The 15,488-nt window shown below is 47.7% G+C and overlaps 1 protein-coding gene across 3 annotated transcripts in view; it reads right to left on the reverse strand.

Moving 5' to 3' along the window:
* The window catches only part of RAI1 (retinoic acid induced 1), a 133,776-nt gene that overhangs the window by 77,970 nt on the left and 40,318 nt on the right, over positions 1–15,488 (reverse strand). For all 3 annotated transcript variants that reach the window (XR_012161085.2, XM_073361837.2, XM_073361838.2), the window contains exon 2: positions 5,450–5,549. The gene's annotated coding sequence lies outside the window, so the exon portion shown is untranslated. The remainder of the gene's footprint in view (positions 1–5,449; positions 5,550–15,488) is intronic.

Here is a 15,488-nt window from a genome sequence, read left to right on the forward strand (position 1 = left end):
TTCACCTACATCAAGTCATAAGTAATGCAGCAGGAAGCTCAAGCATATTGCAGGCAGGGAGCACACATAACTAGGGTCCAGCATCACATCCTTCGCAATTGCTGCTTATCCTGCATCCTCCTCCTCCTATTCCACGGGTCCGGAGTATAAGACAACATCTCTCTCTCTTTAAGTGAAAGTGTGATGCGGGAACTTCACAGGCACGGACTGACTGTAATTACTGCCTGCCTGCTGCAAAGGCTCGCTCTTCCCTTCCCACTCTTCTCACTTGTTTTCTTCTGTGAAGCAGAGTGCAAGCCTTCAGAGAGTACTGCTGCTGGAAAAGATTGGGACTGACAGAACATCAAGATTCCACTGGCTTTTAGTGATCACTTTCATGGGGGTGGGGGGGAAGGCAGGGAGAGCAGTGTGTGTCCTGGTCCAGTGCCAGAAGCTTGGCTACCTCCAACGCCCCTCTCCCTGTTTCAACCAGGAAGATGCACTTAAACCACAAGAAGCCTTCTCCTCTCGGCCTCAGCCTGCTTGTGCTTTTCTGACGCACTCAAGACGCTAGGGGAGGCGAGCGAGTGGAAAGTAGCAAAAGGGGAAATTATTCTTCTTGTCCAAACAGTCTGCCCTTCTGTGGGATTTTCCTCAAAAGTTCTCAAAGGGTTTGACAAACGTGTATTGCTGACCTCAGGCCAAATTAGGTGCTACAATGCCCATTTGACAGATGGGGAAACTGAGATACAGAGCGACCAAACAAGTAGCTCAAGATCACCCAGAGAGTCAGGGGCCAGGCCAGGAACAGAAGGCATGAGTTTAGACGCCTCCTCTCCCTGCATTAACCATAAGAGACACTGGGGCCAAACTCTGGACTCATTAAAGTCAACAGGAGTTTAGCCATTGACTCAAATTTGGCCTTAATCAGAAGACAATCAAAAGCTGAAGAGCTGTTGAAGGACAAGTTCTCGTAGCTCACATGCCTACACAATCCCCCCAGGCGACGTCAGGCAGGTGCCCAACGAGAGGTTTTCCTATACTGGAGATCAATAGGGATGACACAAAAGTGGAGTTCCTGCTTATGTGTCAAAGGCCGATCAAATGCTCTGCTAGCCTCTTCCCCTCCAGGACAGAACCTGCACCTTCCCTCTTTATCTTACGTTCTAACAGCGAGAGGTTACAGCAGAGGATTGGGAGCCAGGACTCCTGGGTTCTCCTCGTGGCTCTGTCACTAGTTCAGTATGTGACCTTGGGCAAGTTTTTAACCCCTCTGAGCCTCAGCATACCCCCACCTACACAATGAGTAGAACTCTAATAGGGAGGCTGAGAGATTCAGGGAATGTCTACACATACAGCGCTGCAGTACATCTGGTGGAGATGCTCTAGGCTTACGGGAGACAGCTCTCCTGTCGGCATCATAAAAGCCCCTCCGCGAGAGGCGGTAGCTACGTTGGTGGGGGAAGTGCTGTCCACACCGGCGTGTATATCGGTGTAACTTGTCTCTCTTGGAGGGGGTGGTTTATTCACACCCCTGAGCAACATAAGTTAAGCCGACATAAGCTGCAGTGTAAACATAGCTTTAGTCTTTGCCAAATGCTTTGAGATTGTCACATGACAGGCGCTAAGTGGTATTATTTTGTACAGCAGTGCCTGAAATTAAACCCAACTCCACAACTGTGACACCCTGTAATGGAAGGACAGGAACCAATGATATAGAATCTGCAGCTTCTGATGCATCACTGTCCATGTCAATATGCAATTTTTTAAGTGAGCCAAAGTCTAGGTTAACTGCTTTCCCTTCATTCTAAACCTACTTATCAATGGTATTTCTAAGGCAGCATTTATGGATCAACCTTTCCCCTTCTCCCTGTATTATGTAAGTCTGCAGCCTTGCAAATTGCAAATACCACAGAACAAGAGCCCACTGCTCTCCTGATTTTTAAATCTACATCTTAATTGTAGCTGCAAAAGGTTTCTAGCAGTGGGAGAGGAACAAAAGCGGAGTGAGCCAGTAGGGCTTAAGAACTGGCACACCTAGCAGCCTTATCAGGCAAGCCCCTCTGCCACACAAAACCCGACCAGCCTAGTAATTGCGTTCTGCATTGCTGCTCAGGAGATGCCAGTTCAGCTCCCAGACCTGACCTCGTTTTTACCCAGAGTGGCAAAGGGGATGCAAATGCTACGGAGACTCAGTAGCAACCTCTGGCTGATTAAGGAGCAGCATTACTAGGCATCTTAGGGGATCCCGTTGTACACTCCTCGTTGGCCAAGTTGGCTGCCAAGCAGTGCCTGGGTGAGGGACACCAGGAGCACGGGGGGAAAGGACAGAATCACACCGGCGTGACAAGGATACTCTCAGAAGACCCCTTAAATTAATCCAAACAAATGTATGACCACTCAGCAAAAGAGATCCTGCATGTGCTCACAGCAAGGACAGGAGTGGTGGCTATGGTTCTTCAAGGGGCCCGCCAATCCCCTACAGACAACTCCCCCAAAAAGGGGCAGATATTATTATATGGGAGGAAGAGATCACAGTGAGAAAGGAAACAGTGAACTGAGTCCTACATTATGGGCTAGCTCCTCTCTCTCCTTCCCTCCCGCCCCCGCTCCAGCTGTGACTGAGCTCTGCTCAGTGCAGAACCTGAGAAGGGGGCAAAGGTGGCTGTACCCCAACTTTTTGCCCCCACTTCCAATCCTGGGGCTGGCCCAGGGCCAGTTTGGCTGTTGACACAACTTTAGAGCAGTCTCAGGGCTGCTACAGTTTGCTTGCAGGTGGAATAGCCCCGGGACGGCGGCACAACTCCAGCCTCACTCCCATTCCCCAGTCGCACCCCGACATGCCTCCCATGCTGGCAGTTGGCCATGCCAGCTCTAAGCCACTGGTGAATTCCTGAATGCAAGGGGAATCCTCAGCTGGCTTAGGAGTACTTTAAGTCTGCTTTGCACTGCTCCCCTGGGGAAAAGCAGACTTGGTGAGGCTGCGGATCCGACCCTATGTGCCCAATAGAAGCTTTGCTCCTACTTGGGTCCCAGCTCCTACAGTCCCCTAGGCACAGCAGTAGAGGCAAGGCTGTGGGCATATAGCTGGTGTACGTGTCAATTTCCCTCTTGAGTCGCATCATAGTTACCCTGACCTCAGTGACGATACTCTGTATTTACACCACTATAACTGAGATCAGAACCTGGCCCTAAGTGTCCCACGCAGCCCGAAGGATACTCAGACACGGGGGCGGGGAGGGGGGAAGGGGGAGAAAGAGAGAGCCTAATTTTAACCCTTTGAATCCCAGAGGTATTTTACCAGGGGGGGTCTCTTAGCTGAACGTGGTGCGTCAATCAGAAAACACCAAGCCTACCCAGACTGCAGATTGCCTGCATACTTGGGCCACTTACACTGCGGAGATGCCCTGGCTGTGTACAGGGGCAGCTTGCCTGCCAGGGGTCAAAGTGGGGGGGTTTAAAAATAGCACGTCTCTCTCACACACCAAAAGAAAACCCCAACCCAGACTGAGGCAGGAACAACAAAAGCAGTGATCAGTAAAGACTATCCCAAGAGGCTGTAAGTTCTTCAATTAGAGCTCTCATTATAGGCCTGGAAACTCCACTCTCTTCTGTACAGCTAACACACTTTTATTTTCTCCTTTTAAAGAAAAAAAGGGGGGAGGCGAAAGAGGAGGAACGCTGCATCTTTAATGCAGCAGACAGGTCTGCTGAGATTCACTTGGGCTCTTATTTTGACTTTCATCTAAAAGAGCTGCCCTGGGAATCCATTAAGTCCAATTTAAATCGACTCTCCGCCCCCCTGCTTTCTCCCCGCCCTGCTCACACCCCCTCCCCCCCCAGACTCTGCTCCCCTTGGAAACAAACAAATAAAACAAGCAAGGGGGGGGCCAGGCAGAGCCTTGCAGGAATGGGTTTTTTTTATGTTGAAAGACGTGCTCCAAGGAGGTCACCCCTCCCAAGCACTTAACAGATCTTTATTGCGGCACAAAAATAAAATCCAGGAGAACGGTGGCCACACTTGGATAAGGTCTCAGTATTAGTGTCTCAGCCACCACCTTTCTCTGCCTGATAAGGTTTCAAAGGTCAGGCTTGACAAAGCCCTGGCTGGGATGATTTAATTGGGGATGGGTCCTGCTTTTGAGCAGGGGTTTGGACTAGATGACCTCCTGAGGTCCCTTCCAACCCTGATATTCTATGATTCTAAAGTCCATGGGCTCATGCTATACTTTTGCTTCCTAATTTTCACATATGATTTCTCTCTCTTCTGGATTTTATTTATTTATTTATAATTACTGTGAGCTGGCTTTGTTATAATATCAGCTGGTAAAGTTTGAATGGATATGATTCCGTGTACCACTTCAGTTCGGTTTTCCTCTGCTAGCTCGACAGTTGCAAAAATCATTCTTTGCATTCCAAAAATCAAATTCCATTCCACGCAAACGCAAGCCCCCGTGAACTGCTCCGTAATGATAGAGAATGGACAGCCCCCCTCGGCTGTCATGTACTACCCGGTCATTCAAGCACTGCTTCTGTAGTATAAACGCTTTTCCAACCCCCCGCGCCATACGCACACATTCTGCATTGCATCCTATTCATGTGTTTTCAATCATTGCCATTTCTTTATTTAAAACAAAAGCTCGCTCGCTCCGTCTCTCCCTCACACACATTCTGAAAAGTGAAATCTCTATAAGGGGGCTGTGAGTTGGTTGTTTGGGTTGTTTTTTTAATGACAATGGACGGTTTTTGTATAAATTTGCCATGGGAAAGGAGGAGCAGGAGAGCATGTGAAAGTCTCACGGAGGGGGTTTCCGAACACCCGGCCAGATGTGCAAATCCTGGGATTACTCATATCTCGGCTAGAACAATTTTTTCTGGCAGTCGCGCCTGATACACACCAAATCAACGAAAGACAACAAATCAAATCAGGGTTTGCACACAAAGACAACAGCAATGATTGTGGGACATTGGGGCTCATCAGTGTTGGAACTTTTTAAAGTAGAAAAACATGCACATGAATAACTCCAACACTAAACAAACCCTCCTTGACAGACCTCACTCCCATATTCATCTACAAACTCCAGCTTTTATTATTATTTCAACTTCCAAAAAGTGGGGGTTGAGACTAGCAAAATGAAGAAATCTCTGTCGTACACACACACACACACACACACAAATATTCGTATCTTTTGTTCAGACACCCGTTACCAATAAAGCCACTTGAAATTTGCAACAAATTCAACCCCCTTTTTTAATTATAGAAAAAAACAAACAAACCAAACCCCAAACACTGCAAGCAGGACACAGACAAACTCTGCGACGCCAGAAACGTACGGTGTAGCCTCAATTGGAAAGGGCAGCAAGTTACACGAGAGAAAAATAAATCAGGGGAAAGCGCTGCAAATTCCCAAAGAACGTTCTGCAGACCCTCCAGTAAAGAAAGGCACAAAGATATAGCTTGTAACAATACCTGCAATGTTTCTTGTTCTCCTCTCTCTCTCTCTTTCACTCTCTCGTGCTGTCTCTCTCTCTCCTCCTCCTCTTCCAGAACACAGTAGCCAGATTAGATCCTTAGGAAAAAAAAAAGTGAGAAATAGCACAATTCTTTTTTTTTTTTTTTTTTTTTTGCTTTCCTTCTCAGCAACCCTTCTAAGCTCCTTCAGTAGCCATTATTCATGGACCACTAGGGGATATAAGGTAATTAGAAACGGCCCTATAGCAGCATCCAGCCTGAAAATTTAATGCCAGTGGTAGGAGTGGTTGGGGGGTTTGGCTGCAGGCTGCTACACCAGACAGGAGGGTGCTTTGGTGGAGCTAGGGAAGAGGTGAGGGTTGGGGGTGGCGGGGAAGGAAACGGAGGGAGGGCGGTTTGTCCGATCTCTCGATAGAGGCGTCCAGTCGTTGGGCAGGATGGCCAGAGCTGCAGAGGGGCTAGTGACAGTGTGTGTCTTTTTATTATTATTATGATTGCTGAGTGGTAGGCAGGCTTGCCTTGCCTTGCCTGTGTGATCTATGCGAGGTTTGTGTGTGTGTGAGTGTGTGCGTGTGTTTGTGCCAGGAATAGCAATCAGCAACAGAAGCACCACACAGAGCAAAAATGCCATCATGCAGGGTCAACAGAAAGCTGCAGACATTATTATTTTTCTTTTTTTTTTTTTTGGCTTAATCCTCTAGAGGGGGGAGAGAGGGAAGGAGGAAGGAGGTTGCTGGTTCCTTTATAGTTTTTCATTTTTCTTTCCTCAGTCTCAAGTGGTCACATTAACAACAAAAAAACAAAAACAAAAACACCCACCCACCAAAACATCCCAGTTCTGAACTAAGCCTGCATCAGAGAGATACAGAACAGTCTTGGGGTCTGAGGCTGTGTTTCATTTTTGAATGCAATGATCAGATAGGTGGACGTGGAAGGTAGCTGGGAAAAGAAAGAGCGAGGCAGAGAGGGGGGCGGAGAAATGAGAACAAATCACACCTGCAGCTGTCTCTGTTCTGCGTAGCCAGCTGCAGCCAAGGCAGTGACTGACAGGAAAAATACAGAAGCTCGGACTCCAAGCTTTGTGCATCTGTTGGGATTTAGGTGGACGGTGGCTGGCAAATTAGATCTGACGGCAGCTAATCTCCTTGCATGGTTGTTTTAGGTTTTGTGTTTGGAACGAGGGAAGGGGAACATTAACAAAGAGCAATCCCTCCCTATGCACCTCTTCTAAATGAAAAATCATGAGAAAAACAAGGATGTTAGGCACTGCCAGGTTAAAAGAAATCAAAGAGCCCTACCCCTCGCCTAGAGGAAGCTCAGCGGCCCTATGAAAAGTTTCAAAACCAGAGGAATCACCATGACACTGCAGACCACTGGTCCGCAAAGCCAGGTGTTCTGCTTCCAAGTGCCCCATGCTCGATGCCCCCGGAGGAGGTTGTAAAACCCTCTTAATACAGTTCTTGGGGTAATACTTGCCCATGGGGAGAGTGGGAACTTCTGCCTGACCCCAGCTGGTGATCAGACTATGCCCTGAAGTATGAGGATTGATATCCCCTTCTGCAAAAGCTACTCTAATTTTTTTAACCTTACTAAGTTACTCGCCTCAATGATCTCCCATGGCAGCAAGTTTCCTGGGTTAATCGTACATTATGAAAAAGAGTATTCACTGGGATCCATTTCCAGTCTGTTGGCTTTTAATTTCACATGGAACCCCCTGTTGTTGAATTATGGGGTAGAGTACATAGGAGCCTTCTTTTCACTATTAATTTTTGTATATATTCAGAGGTCAAACAATAAATAAAGATCAAGCCTCATAAGAAAACCAAGGTTTGACTATTCGTCTTCCATGAAGTCCATCGTCATTCAAAATATCTCCTCCTTCACCCAATTTGGCACTGTTCTTCTCCCAGCTGTCTTCTCCTCCTCCAAGCTCTCTCCTAGCTCCAGACCCAGTTTGGCTGGTGTATTCCCTAACATAATATACTATAACAAATCTGTGGTCACTTAGGACTTCACAAGTGTCACACTGCTGTACACCCCAGCCAGTCAGAACTTCAAGGCAGTAGCAGAACTCGCACTCAGATCCTCTTAATCGAAAAAACACAAATCCCTTCCTACCACTGGACCTGAAAGAAAATCTCCTTTAGCACTTAGCAGCAGAGGGGCTAGGACCCATAGCTGAACAGTTTTGATTCCACTTGATTCATTTCTTATCATTTCTCTTTAAATCATAGGCTCTGTTCTGCACATTTCCTCTTCAACGCCGGTTTACACCTAACCTCACAAAGTTTACGTTCTGTTCTGTTATCATTACTCAGTCTGGATTTCTGTTTTCTGAGGGATACTTGGCTTGAATCAACCCTTGTACCTTGCCATCTTGCTGTACTGTTTACTTCTGGTCCTTTTGATTTCTTATTTGTAGGGAATATTCAGCCCTTTTCTGACTCCAATCAAGTATCTTATGCAGTCTCCAAGCTAAGCCTATGGATTTTCATTTCCTAACTTTGTCCTACAGGCTGTTTTCCACTAGCTTCCTCATTTTGAAAAAAATCCTCACAGCATTAATTCTTGGTATGATTGCATCTGCAAGGATGTTGGAACTTAATTATCTGTGGTCACTGTTATCTGTGGCCCAGTCACACCTTAGTTCTTGGCCCAACTCCTGTGCATGACTCAGAATTAGGTCAAGAATCATCTCTCCTCTTCCAGAACAAGCTGTTCCATGAACCAATAACTCATTATCTTGAGAAACTGTTTCTCCAAATCATGTCCTCATGTGACATTCCGTTTATATTCAGTTAGCTAAAGGCACCCATTTTTACTGTTTTGACTGGAGTTTGTTCACTCCGTGACTTCTCACAGCACTCGGTTTTCACCACCCATGTTCTGATCCAGAGGCTGAAGGCACAACTCACTATTTTCGTGACCTGCAAATTATACCTACAGGGATTCAGCCTCATGACTACACATCCCCCCCTCCCCCCAACAGACTACATGGCCTCATTTGTGTAGCTCTAATACACACACCTATGTGTCCAAACCTATCTTTCCTGGAGAGCTAGGAATTACATCAGCCCAAGGGTTATTCTCATCACATATTTCAGAAATGCCAGATAACGTCCAAGTCTTCTTCCCGTGCAGGCTGGTACAACTTCCCCTTTTGCATTTAAGCCTCTCACACTGCTCTATCACCCTTTGTCATCTTTATTTGTAACAATCTGCCCATTTCCCACAACTCTTTTTGCCAAACCGTTACCTTATTGGATGGCTCCCCCTGGACACTGTCCTCCAACCATAGTCACTGCCTTATTTCTCTGCCATCCATAGCAGATTTCCTTGTCCAGCATGAGTACGCCTCAGCACTTGCTTCTCATTTAAATAACTTTAATTTTCTTCATTTGTCAGCAGCCAAGCTCTCATTGGATTCCAGTGGAGACTTTCTGCACAACCTGTCCCTTCCTCAAAGACATTCCCCTATGTCTAATCAACTCAGATCCTGCACTCCAGCTTCAGCCTAGCTGGGGCTACAAGGAACCAGAAGCGCATCAGAGGAAGCCACTGTAGAGGCTTTGGACTTCAACAGTCCTCACCAGAATGATCTAAATTTAGTTTCCAGGACTTCCCTTCTGCAGTTCCTTATGCCACTGCTGCTGACATACACTGTGATCACTGGCTCCTCCCCAGTCATTCACCTGAGAGTGCGCAGGATGGGATGTAAAAGGCTACGGGCCTGACGCTCCTCTCACTTACGCCGGTTGTACACCACTGACTTGAATGGGGTTACTCCGGATTTACACCATGATAAGTGAGCGGCGCATCAGGCCGTATCTATACGCCTTGGGAGAGCAGACACCCTTACATATGGTAATCAGCTGTCTTTATGAGCCTTACAATCGTTGTCACACACTCAGCTAATGATCCAACCTCCTGTGACCACAGCCTGTCCACTTAGCACAACCAGGTCCCCTTCTCCCAGAAGGGCTGCATTGGTGGGGGAGGAGTGATTATTTGTCTCAAAGGGTCTGTTATAATGGAAACCATCTCTCCATTCCTCCTTGGTCTCCTTCTGCCTTGACCCAGGCTTCCTTGAGTGGAGTTCTGTTCTGAGTCAGTACCTCGTTTCCATGGAAAGACTGAATAGCAGAGTTCTCCCAGTGGTTTATTAGAATTCCTTTTACTTCAACGGAGAGTCTAGAGTGGAGTAAAAGGCTTTAATGTGGGGCTAATGGAGCCCCTGGGAAATCCAGGAAGGAAATCTCCCCTGGAAAAGAAGAGGCATGAAGGGAGGGAGGGGAACTTTCCAGATAAATTCCTGGACAGGTTGAAATTTTTGCAGAACCCATCTCAGGCAGCAAGAAATGGAAATGAATGTTTGTTTTATTTTTAACAGATGTTACAAAAGACCTGCCAGTAATTCAGCGAACGATGCAAAACCTAGATCCCACTCACTTTTCCCTGCATGCCTCCCATCTCCTCCCTCTCCCTAGTCTTCTTATTTGCATTTAGCAGATTTTTTTTGTTTTTTAAAGGTAAGCAATAAAATAACAATCTTAAGCCATTTAATTTCCCCTCTCCCCAAGGTTTCGGTTTAGATCCTTGGTCCAAGCAGCTATTAATTGTTTTTAATAAATTTCACTGTGTCCTCACATTTTAAGAAACCACGTACTTCCCCACTTCGGCAGTTCACTTCTTTTCCTTTTCCCTCGTCTGTTTCTATGTGCCATGTTCTCAGCGCTGCAGCTTTCAGCGCGGCAAAGCGTTATGATGATAATCACACCTACACTGCTACCTGAGGATCTGAAAGCATTTCACAAACACTGGCAAAGTAAGACTCACAAAACTCCTATGGGGGGGGAGGGATAAGGATTATTTGCCCCATTTAAAGACAGGGGAGGATGAAGCACAGGGAGATTATACCTAAGATAATACAGCAAGTCAGTGGCACATCCATGATTTAAAACCAGGGATGAGCCTGTTCTAGCCTCTTTACACCTCATAAAAGGGTCTGAGAGGCATAAAGGGCCCCTAAAAGACCTGTCTCCTGCCACAGGAGGATTCACTGCGCAATACAGCCATAAGGCCCTCTGAAGACCCCACCCCCCACCCCCATAAGCCTTGGCATAAGGGTACACTGAGGGCAGGGCCGCAGCCCACAGTGCTGTGGAGATTCTGGGCAGCCTCCTATAACTTCGACAGGCCCCTAGCGCTGTCTAAGTTGCGCTGGCAACCTCTCCAGCCACCTTGTTCCTCTCTCCCCCAGCTGCAGCACAGAATGTCAGCCCAAGGCTCCCGCCTCCCATTCCTGGGCTCTAACCACAAGACCATCCTCTCCCCTAACTCTCCTTACAAAGCACTGGGTAAGGGAGTACTTTAGAGGGAAGGTTCTCTCTCCCTCTCATGGGTACATATTAAAACACAAAGCACTTTGTTAGCACAGCGCTTAGGGGTTGCAGGTGCCTCTGCACTGAGCTCCTGAACACGAGAGTTTAATACCCAGCACTTGCACACTGGAAAACCATGATGCAAAGCTACGGCTCTCCACTCCTCATCATATTTAGTGTCATCAGCAAGTTTGCAGATGGCACTAAACTAGGAGGAGTGGTAGATACTCTGGAGGGTAGGGATATGATACAGAGGGACCTAGACAAATTAGAGGATTGGGCCAAAAGAAATCTGATGAGGTTCAACAAGGACAAGTGCAGAGTCCTGCACTTAGGACGGAAGAATCCCATGCACTGGTACAGACTAAGGACCAAGTGGCTAGGCAGCAGTTCTGCAGAAAAGGACCTAGGGGTTACAGTGGACGAGAAGCTGGATATGAGTCAACAGTGTGCCCTTGTTGCCAAGAAGGCCAATGGCATTTTGGGATGTATATGTAGGGGCATTGCCAGCAGATTGAGGGACGTGATCGTTCCCCTCTATTCGGCATTGGTGAGGCCTCATCTGGAGTACTGTGTCCAGTTTTGGGCCCCACACTACAAGGAGGATGTGGAAAAATTGGAAAGAATCCAGCAGAGGACAACAAAAATGATTAGGGGGCTGGAACACATGACTTATGAGGAGAGGCTGAGGGAACTGAGATTATTTAGTCTGCGGAAGAGAAGAATGAGGGGGGATTTGATAGCTGCTTTCAACTACCTGAAAGGGGGTTCCAAAGAGGATGGCTCTAGACTGCTCTCAGTGGTGGCAGATGAGAGAACAAGGAGTAATGGTCTCAAGTTGCAGTGGGGGAGGTTTAGGTTGGATATTAGGAAAAACTTTTTCATTAGGAAGGTGGTGAAGCACTGGAATGGGTTACCTAGGAAGGTGGTAGAATCTCCTTCCTTAGAGGTTTTTAAGGTCAGACTTGACAAAGCCCTGGCTGGGATGATTTAGTTGAGGACTGGTCCTGCTTTGAGCATGAGGTTGGACTAAGGTCCCTTCCAACCCTAATCTTCTATGATATTCCTTACCGGAACATTACTGGAGAGAACAAACACACAGAAAACCTGCCGCACAACTAACTCTGCCCCTACAAGGATAGGTCTACACTACGAGTTTGTCGGATTTAGCAGTGTTAAATTGAATTAACCCTGCACCCGTCCACACAACAAAGCCATTTTTTTTGACATAAAGGGCTCTTAAAACTGATTTCTGTACTCCTCCCCGATGAGGGGATTAGTACTGAAATCGACATCGCCGTTTCGAATTAGGATTAGTGTGGATGCAACTCGAAGGTATTGGCCTCCGGGAGCTATCCCACAGTGCACCACTGTGACCGCTCTGGACAGAACTCTGAACTCGAATGCACTGGCCAGGTGTACAGGAAAAGCCCCGGGAGCTTTCGAATCTCATTTCCTGTTTGGCCAGGCGAGCTCATCAGCACAGGTGACCATGCAGTCCCAGAATCAAAAAAGAGCTCCAGCATGGACCGAATGGGAGGTACTGGATCTGATCGCTGTATGGGGAGAGGAATCCGCGCTATCAGAACTACGTTCCAAAAGACAAAATGCCAAAACATTTCAAAAAATCTCTGAGGCCATGAGGGACAGAGGGTACAGCAGGGACGCAACACAGTGCTGTGTGAAACTTAAGGAGCTCAGACAAGCATACCAGAAAACCAAAGAATCAAACGGACACTCCGGGACAGAGCCCCAGACAAGCCGCTTCTACACTGAGATGCATGCAACTCTAGGGGGGGCCGCCACCACTACCCAACTCCTGTCCGTGGACTCCGATGATGGGGTACTCTTTGCCATGCCTGAGGATTTTGTGGACGAGGAAGATGAGGAGGAGGACGACGAGCTTGAGGAAAACACACAGCACACCGTTCTCCCCGACAGCCAGGATCTTTTTATCACCCTGACTGAAATACCCTCCCAACCCAATGAAGCTGGAGAAGGGACTTCTGGTGAGTGTACCTTTTAAAATATAATACATGTTCTAAAAGCAAGCGTTTTTTAATGATTAAGTAGCCCTGAGGACTTGGGATGCATTCGTGGCCAGTACAGGTACTGGAAAAGTCTGTTAACGTGTCTGGGGATGGAGCGGAAATCCTCCAGGGACATCTCCATGAAGCTCTCCTGGAGGTACTCTAAAAGCCTTTGCAGAAGGTTTCTGGGGAGAGCAGCTTTATTCCATCCTCCATGGTAGGACACTTTACCACGCTATGCTAGTAGCAAGTAATCTGGTATCATTACATGGCAGCGTATGGTCCTGGTGTTTGCTGGCATTCAAGCAACATCCATTCTTTATCTTTCTGTGTTATCCTCAGGAGAGTGATATCGTTCATGGTAACATGGTTGAAATAGGGGAATTTAATTAAGGGGACATTCAGAGGTGGCCATTCCTACTGGGCTGTTTGCCTGTGGCTGAAAAGAAATTCTTCCCACAGTTAGCCACGTGGTGGGGGGAGGGCATTGGCGCTGAACTGTTTGCTTTTGGCTAGCAGGGATCTTCCCTGATACCAGCCACGTGGTGGGGTGAGGGCTAAAGCAATCATCCCAGAGAACTGAATTGTGGGGGAGGGTTAGTTTGGTTTCTGCTGCTGCACATTAACAGGAAAACCATAGCACTAAATGGCCAACTCAATGTGCTTTGCTTGGTATGGGTGAGGAGGGCGCTGCTGTTATGAAGGTTACAGAAGACGAAAGACTATGGCTTACCATGGCCGCCTGCAAGCCGAATTCTGTTGCCCGGAACTGCGTGTGTGATCTCTAACACCAAAGCCTCAGGCACTCAACATAAGATGCATAATGCAACCTTGTACCAAAATCACATGTGCTACGTAATGTGAATAGTGTTGTTCACTGTGAAAGAGTATAGCCATTGTTCTGTAAAAATGTATCTTTTTAAATACTTCACTCCCTTTTTTTCCCTCTAGCAGCTGCAAATGTTTCAGGCCTCCCTCCTCCGTCCCAAAGGCTCTCTCAGATAAGGTGGCGAAAAAAACGCACGCGCGATGAAATGTTCTCTGAGCTCATGCAGTCGTCCGGCACTGACAGAGCTCAGCAGAATGTGTGGAGGGACACAGTAGCACAGTACAGAAAAGTGGCCGATGAACGTGAGGACAGGAGGGATGATCGAGATGAGAGGTGGCGGCAGGAAGATCAGAGGAGGCAGGAGGCCACGCTGGGGCTACTGAGGGATCAAACGGACATGCTCCGGCATCTGGTGGAGGTTCATGAACGGCAGCAGGATCACGGACTGCCGCTGCAGCCCCTGCGTAACCGCCCTCCCTCCTCCCTAAGTTCCATCGCCTCCTAACCCAGACGCCCAAGAACGCAGGTGGGGGGAGGCTTCGGGCACCCAACCACTCCACCCCAGTGGACAGCCCAAACAACAGAAGGCTGGCATTCAAGAAGTTTTGATGTGGCCTTTTCCTTCCCTCCTACCCTCCTCCCACACCCTACCCAGGCTACCTTGTGAGTTATCTCCCTATTTTTATAATCAATTAATAAAGAATACATGGTTTTTAAAAGATAGTGACTTTATTTCCTTTGCAAGCAAGCTGTGATCGAAGGGGGGAGGGCAGGTGGCTTACAGGGAATTTAGAGGCAACCAAGGGGGCAGGGTTTCATCGAGGAGAAACAAACAGAAGTGACACACAGTACCCTGGCCAGTCATGAAACTGGCTTTCAAAGCTTCTCTGATGCGCAGCGTGCCCAGCTGTGCTCTTCTAACTGCCCTCGTGTCTGGCTGCTTGTATTCAGCAGCCAGGCAATTTGCATCAACCTCCCACCCCGCCATAAACGTCTCCCCTTTACTCTCACAAGAGATTGTGGAGCACATAGCAAGCAGCAATAACAATGGGAATATGGGTTTCGCTGAGGTCTGAGCGAGTCAGTAAACTGCGCCAGTGACCCTTTAAACGTCCAAATGCACATTCTACCACCATTCTGCACTTGCTCAGCCTGTAGTTGAACAGCTCCTGACTACTGTCCAGGCTGCCTGTGTACGGCTTCATGAGCCATGGCATTAAGGGGTAGGCTGGGTCCCCAAGGATAACAAGGATAGGCATTTCAATATCCCCAACAACTATTTTCTGGTCTGGGAAGTAAATCCCTTCCTGCAGCCATTTAAACAGACCAGAGTTCCTGAAGACGCAAGCGTCATGAATCTTTCCCGGCCATCCCACACTGATGTTGGTGAAATGTCCCTTGTGATCCATCAGTGCTTGCAGCACCATTGAAAAGTACCCCTTGCAGTTTATGTACTGGCTGCCCTGGTGGTCTGGTCCCAAGATAGGGATATGGGTTCCGTCGATAGCCCCACCACAGTTAGGGAATCCCATTGCTGCAAAGCCATCCAGTATGACCTGCACATTTCCCAGAGTCACTACCTTTGACAGCAGCAGCTCAATGATTGCATTGGTTACTTGCATCACAGCAGCCCCCACAGTAGGTTTGCCCACTCCAAATTGATTACCGACTGACCGGTAGCTGTCTGCCATTGCAAGCTTCCACAGGGCTATCGCTACTCACTTGTGAACTGTGAGGGCTGCTCTCATCTTGGCATTCTTGCACTTCAGGGCAGGGAAAAGCAAATCACAAAGTTC

The sequence above is a fragment of the Lepidochelys kempii genome, chromosome 10 (genome assembly GCF_965140285.1).
Source record: "Lepidochelys kempii isolate rLepKem1 chromosome 10, rLepKem1.hap1, whole genome shotgun sequence".
NCBI classification, from domain to species: domain Eukaryota; kingdom Metazoa; phylum Chordata; order Testudines; family Cheloniidae; genus Lepidochelys; species Lepidochelys kempii.